This window comes from Pinus tabuliformis, chromosome 7 (assembly GCF_031772625.1).
Source record: "Pinus tabuliformis cultivar Carrire ecotype Pingquan chromosome 7, CPIR1, whole genome shotgun sequence".
Classification (NCBI taxonomy): Eukaryota; Viridiplantae; Streptophyta; class Pinopsida; order Pinales; family Pinaceae; genus Pinus; species Pinus tabuliformis.
The window spans coordinates 1896031752-1896039292 of record NC_142293.1 but is presented as its reverse complement, the minus strand read 5'-3'; the positions used below and the strand labels follow the sequence as shown (position 1 = coordinate 1896039292).

Sequence of the window (7541 nt, the reverse complement as noted above, 5' to 3'; positions counted from 1 at the left end):
AAATAGTATAAGACCATGATGATTTTAAATATTACATATTATTTTATGTTTTATAAAATATCAAGTTTAATCATAAGGTTTATGGGTTTAGTTTATTAGTACACATTTTGGGTTATATATGTAAACATATGAATAAACTCAACTATATTTCTTACTGAGTGTATATTTCTTCTATTTACGAGAATTAGGTATTTAATTTACACCTTTGATAATTAATTCATTTATCTTATATTTAGACATTCTCCATGAATAGTCGATATATAGTCGATGTATATATATATTTATATACATACTAGTGCAATGTATATGATGCATGCATATGTAGCGATCATATGTATGCCTCACATGCATGCTAATATTGCTATGTTGTTCGTGATTTGAGATGGGTTGTTACATACACCCCTCCTTCAAAAGAACTTCGTCCCAAAGTTAAGGGTTTATAAAGTATATTGATAATTCCTTTAGGGTATGTAAGGATTATATTATGTGATTGAATTTTCATTTATGATCGTGAGGACACTTTAAAATTTGTGATTTTGAACGCTGATAGATTTCTAATTTTAATGGTCCTGCCTTGCCCAAACCAGGTTCCCAAGCTATTCTAAAAATCATCCTATCCTTCCTAATCTCTTCCGCTCCCATCCTATCCGTCCTCTACTGGAGTATGCCATGGCGTCAGCTATACTGACCTAACCATGCATAAACTCTAAGGATGGCAGCGTCGACTATATCGACCTGATTTCCCAGTAGGCATCCGGCAATCATCATCACACGTCTAGGGGAGCGTGACTCGCACAATCCTCCCATGACCCCAGGTTTTAGAGGATAAACGGTGGGCAACACCTCCACCCCTCCCAGTAGAATCAGGGTTAATACCCTATCATGGAATCTCTTTGAGCCTTAATTGTTCTGAAGTTTCTGTCATCACGTGGTCATTTTGGTAACGGATTTTATCTGCAATCATAAACACTTGTCCATGCATTTATAACATGTGCATTAATATTTTCAAAAACACATAGCTTATGTATATTTCATACATGTCATCTAAAGTATAACATACCTTGCCATAATCTATTCATGTCATTAGCTTTCATATTTACAATATAATCATTCTTTCGTGTATTGTTTGTGCATAAAACTCATGACTTTAAATTGCTAACTAACACTTGATATTTGATCTTACGAGCACATATCGTTATGTTCCAAACTTTCATTGATCTGTATGTGTTTGCTCCAGTAACAACTAACTGGGTTATTGTCTTACTTGGTAACAAAATGCATCATATGGACAGTCATTAGCAAAGACAAATCTCAATTCCTTCTTCTTAACAATACTGTTATTTGTTGTGTTCTTTTATATATAAATTGATTGAAATACCTAGCTCAAAGTATGGTATGCAACACATTTGGGGAACATATTTTGAACTCAACATTTCCTTTAACAATAATACACCGAACATTGCTCTATGTTTAAATGGTAGTACTCTTTCAATACCTTGGCCCTATGGGTTGAATTTATGCTCATGGAACCTTTGCTCAGGTTGTATTCATCACTTATCTTATTGCTAAATTAGGTCTGAATGTTGCGTAGTATCCGATCCTATTGACTGATTCACTACCAAGGAGTTGATATTCATGCCAAGTGAACTACTGTTTCCAGATCTTTTGCCAGCGCACATTCCAGGGTCCGAACTTAAGTTCTATGCATTATACCAGTTATTTTTTTATGCCTCTATATGAATGAGTTAATGGCTGTTTGCAATTCTGAGTTAGTTCCTCATCACATGGTGTTTAATAGCAGTGTATTCCTTGTTGAATAATTGTGAATGGTATATATAACCGCTTGAGCTCAATTGGCTGGTTCTGTTATCATTTAACTGGAAGTATAGTGGAAAACTGTTTACCTACAGCTAACAGATAACAACTGATGTGCAAAAGGGATCACTGTAACCTTCACACAAAACTCAGAAATTTATTAGAAACTAAGAGAATATACAGGAGGGAATTCTACATCTTTTACTGTGGTATTGTGATAATAATATGGCTAAATTATGTATAACAGCTGGGGTAATTTTGAGTAAGGAAGATATTATATGTGACTCTTTAGAGGCCTCATTGAATGTTATTTGTCCACAGTATATATATATTTTCTGAAGTAAAAACTATTAAGAAAACACCTACAGAAGTTTTCATACGAACTTGAAGAAAGGTCTCATAGGGGAACTTTATACAAACTCAATTATCAAGGGGAAATATCTACGTGGTTGTAGTAGAGTAGAATTATCATCACATCTCAGCAAAATATCTTAGAGATTGAAATGTCCCGAACATTAACTACAGGAGCCAATAACAAAAGACTGTATTAACTGTAATCAAATGCACCAGCAGTAGATTGTGTGAGGTTTAAGGTTCATGTGATGGTTCTGTTCATGTATGAGGTAGGCATGTAACAACAGAACTAGCCTTCAAACACTTGTTAAAGATGTTCCTAAATTGTATGAATCCAACAGTGAAGAATATATCATTACAGAGCACCATTGATTATAAAAGGCAAGAGCAGATTCTAACCATTCAACAACTTGTGGTTTCTATGCAAGATAGAAGAAGACAGGTTGAGGAGTGAGTCCCCTAGTAATTATAAAGGAGGATGACTAAACAAAATGAATATCTAGAAGTTTGTAAGAATATAAACATCATTACCACTTGTTTGTTACTGGAGCATAAATAATAGTAAAAACGAATCCATCCAAGCAAAATTTACAATTACAAGAGACTAATAATAATTAAAAGCATAATATCAAAATATTCAAGAAAGTACTTATCTCTAGAGAATACGTCAACTCCTTTTCGTTCAACTCTTCAAGGAGTTAATCTCGTCCATATTATCATCATCAGGAAGTCCATATCATCAAGGAATTCACAGCATCAAGGAGTCCATATCATCATCGGCAGGAAAGGCCAGTTTGCATCATCAGGTGGAATATCCTTCAACCACTCTAGGTCAATGCTGCCAATGTCTGTGTGAAGCATCTCAAGAAACCGTTTTATTCTCCCTGCAAGAACATTGTTCATCCCTCGTTCCTTGATGGCATCTGCAGTATCTTCAAGATCAGCATATCTGACTGCATCCCAATTCACAGCATCCTTGGTATTTGAGTCCCTTTCTCTTTTTAATCTACAATCTTCTACATTTGTATTCTTCGATATAGTTTCCCAATCAAATTTGTTCTTGCTTTCTTTGCAATCGCACTTGAATTATCACACTACATTTTCGTTCGATAAAGAAGCTATTAGCTGATATAGTGCTACTTGGGCAGGACAAACGAACCCCATCCTCAATAAAATCTAGTGCCCAGGTAAATCTTTAGTTTCAGTCAGCTTCACAGACAAATGGCCAGGCGTTTTTCTCAGTATTTCTGCTTCTCGAGCTATCTGAATATCAGAAGGCCAGAACCTTTGCTTCAAAACTTTCAAAAGAAAGCGAGGGAGCAGTGCTAAAAAAGTTATAAGGATAATATTTAGCCAATAAGATGATGACTTTGCTATTTGATATATTGTCCAGTAGTTTGGAAGTCCAGGCAGTGAATCCAAGACAAGAAGACAGGCATATGTAACAATAATCGAGCCCCATACAGCAACATGAGTGATTAATGCCCAACGTTGAATATCCATTGACAAATGAACATTAACTAACACAACAACTGCAATCGTCCACAAACTCCCCATGCTCCAAATGTCAATTGTACTGTTCTCGTATGATAAGTAAGGTACATAGAAAAGAACAAGACTTTGCCATAGCGTATCGGCCATCGTCAGCCAAAAAAAGTTCCAAGTTGTAACTTTCCTGCCTGTGTCCAGACCCATAAAGTTTAGGATAGCGAAGCAGAGTTTTGTGACTCAAATCTTTATCAAGAATGCCAACTACAATTGTCGGCACTGACGTATAGATGACAGAATAGAACACACTGCTCCAATCAGTTAAGGCAGATGTTGTAGAAAAGGCTACTCCAACATCTGCCATCTGAATCATAGAAACGTCATTTGCTCCATCACCAATGGCCAGTGTCATGTCATTTGTCCTGCTCTTTATGAGGTCAACAACACCAGCTTTTTGCAAAGGAGCAACTCGACAGCAAAGAACTACTCTACATGATATTGCCAAATCAAAGAGCTCTTGCTCCAAGTCACTTTCCAATATGTAGACAAGGCTGGTGCCATCAATTATAAGTGCCAAGGGTGGATGCCTCTCTGCTGCACCTACCGTACCATGGTCCTTAGGGATATCATTGATATCTGTAATCTGTCTGATAACATGTGACCTGGACTCAGGAAAGGCCTGTATACCCTCAGTTTCTTGTATACCCTCAGCCTGAGCAATATCAATACTTTTCTGCCTTTTTGAAAAGCTTTTTCTTGTCTCTACTCGACTTATTCTGTATGTAGCTTTTGCCTCTTCTAAAAGTTTCTTGCAAGCATCTTTAGAGGTGCCATTGATAATAACCTGCTGCATATTATGAGTAAGAAGCTTACATGAAAGACCAATAGAAATTGCAGTTTCTTGCTTATCTCCAGTCAGAACCCAAACCTTAATCCCCGCTTCTCTCAATGATTCTATTGTTTCTGGGACCCCATCTTGCAATTTATCTTCAATCCCTGTGGCCCCTAGTAGGTTGAGATTGCATTCAATTAGACTTGCAGCTTCCCTAAGCAATGTTGTCCTATCAATTAATGCTGTACTGGCTTCCTGATAAGAATGCTGCCATTCTTCAAGCTCTTCATCACTAAGGTTTTTTTTTTTTTTTTTTTATTTTTTATTTTTTTTATTTTTTTTAATTTTATATTTTCGCTCCCACAACAAGTGTTCGTAAACCCTGTGATGCATATTCATGCAGATGGTTCTCTGTTGCTTCCATATATGTTACTTGATTGTTATTAGGAGTTTTGGACACAATATTAAGCATTGAACTATCTGCCCCTTTTACCAAAACTTTCACAGTATTGTCAGGACATCGAACTACTACTGACATTCTTTTGCGCACACTGTCAAACTCATGCAATCCCAACACATCCAATCTTTGTCTTACACCCAATATATCAATCACAATGTGTCCAGAAGTTCGCTCAATAAGGGCGTATCCATAAGCAGCAGCAGCCGATACCAGAGCCTGTTCATCGGGAGACTCCCCCTGATAATCAATCGATCTTTCACCTTCTATTATGGTAGGGACTATTGTATTGCAAGCTGCCATAGTGAGGAAGTATTCATGTGCAACCTTTCTCTCCTGTGTAGAAAAACTTTTACCTAACAACCGAACAAGCTCAGCATCCACTTTTACCTCAATCTTTGGCCTCCAAACCTGTCTATCCAGTACTTCTGTAGTGCCTCTGCGATGCTTTCCTTCTCTTCATGCTTGCCAGTTGATTCTTGGCCCACAGAGTCCATCGTAACTTTCCCATTGCAGTAATTCACCCCATATATACTTGCATTACGAAATTCCATCTTGTTCTCTGTCAGAGTACCCGTCTTATCAGAAAATACATATTTTATTTGACCTAAGTCTTCATCTATATTTAATGAACGACACTGGAACCTTGAATTTGAATTGCTGTCATACATCCTTGTATCCCCAATCATGAAATACGACTGCCCCAAACGGACCAATTCCATGGATATATATAGGGATATTGGAATCATTATCTGAAAAACTATCACAGAACTCAGAAATGAGATAAGGATTTCCATGAGTACACCAAAATAATTGCATTTCTCTCCATTGTCATCACCGCTAGTAAAATACTTCTTCCTAAAATATGGGGAAGTATCAAGTTGGTCCCTGTGGCGCTCTAGCCACTGACCCATTCCTATTGCAACAACTCCACACATAATGAATAGAAAGACAGACAACCACAATGTCTCTCTGTTCATGTATGCTTCCAATCTGCTTCTCTTCGAGGGTGTCCCTGAGCTATTCAGCATTGCTTTTGTTTCTTGGCCAGCATAAACAGCCCCCCCCACTGCCCAATCAGTATTTTTCAGCTGACAACCCCGGAGAAGAATATTGGACGGTACAAGAGGAATGCTTCTCCCGCCAACTTCAACTTCCATGTTCGCAACAAAACCATATATGTTTCTGTTTGGTTGTTCACAACGAATGATGCCCGAAGGAGGTTCCGTTTCAGGCTTCTTCGATGCAGTCTCTTGCCTCGCATATCTGGTTTTCAGATTTGACTCCCCATCGAGATTAATGGTCTGAACATATGCAATTCCACTCGGGTCACTTGTTCCTGTTATTTTCTTTCCTATCAGAACGATGCCTGCGCCAATCCTCATACCCATCTTTGATGGCCGTCACACATAAAACAAACAGAAGAGGGAAAAGTGATACAGTCCTCCCAAAAACTGCAAGCCAAGGAAGCTGATTCAAAGCAGCAATTACCAGAAAGTAGATATATGCACACGATGAAACTGAACAAATAAATTCTTTGGCAAAAATGTTATGACAGTGTACTTGCTAGTCCGGATCTCATTTCCTGTGAACTCATATTTGTCGTTTGTCAACTCCGGATCATTGATATGAATCACCCTCTCATTTGCATCACCTGTAGTAGAATTTTCTGTCCTCGAAGGTTTTGATCCGTGGTGCCCCTTTGCTAAATCTGCTTGCCGTCGCGTGGCCTCGGTTTTCTGGGGAGAAGGAATGTTTGTTGTGCTGGAAATTTCAAATGTGCCTCGATTCGATAACCCTGGAGGACCGCCGTGGAGCTAGACTTGAAATCTGTTGGGCTGAAAAGGTCGCTCGGTGAATCAGACGGCCCGGCCGAATACATGCTAAAAGAGCCCGAATTCTGAGATGTCGGTGCTGCGCTTCCTTCCGCTAAGCTCATAAAACACCTCGAGAATAATACAAACCACAAAAGGAAGGCACCGTCGGGATTCGACAGCCGTAGCCGTCGTCGCCTTCGCCTTCCGCAGCCGCCGAGGTCGGGATGTTCGCACCCTCACCTCATGATTTCGCCTACGCAACGCTGCTCCCTAACAGCATCCACGAAACGGCTGCGGCATTTGACCGGCCGGCAGGCCCCTCGGGACGCGACGGAGCGCGTTTCGAACACGTGACGTTGCGGCTCTCAGTCCGGACCGTTGAAGGAGCGTCAGACGTCGTGCGTTTAGGACACCTTCCGGCAATGGCAACGACATCCACAGATCTGAGAATCGGTGGAAAGGCCGAAATTTGGCAACAGGAGATCAGCACAATGACAAATCATTCAACATTTCACTTCAAACGCCATATGTCGCTCCTCGGCTCTCCGATCTATCTCCCACACATCTCATTCCCTTCCCTTTCCCTGGTTACGCGGACTCCAAAGCCCCTATTTCGCTTTAATTCATAGAATTCTCAGCTTATGATCGTCCCGTACATTCTCGCCGACCTTCTCCAACTCCTTTTTATCTTACCGATGGCGCCGCCCCTAGGCCATACCTACTCTGGTTTTTGTCGCATCGTTGGCTCATTTCCTTCATGTAATAGCCAAAAGCTTTC

At 39.6% G+C, this 7541-nt stretch overlaps 1 pseudogene; it reads right to left on the bottom strand.

Moving 5' to 3' along the window:
- Positions 1 to 3242: 3242 nt before the first annotated feature.
- Positions 3243 to 7198, bottom strand: LOC149256049 (phospholipid-transporting ATPase 1 pseudogene; annotated as a pseudogene).
- Between the last annotated feature and the right edge of the window lie 343 nt (positions 7199 to 7541).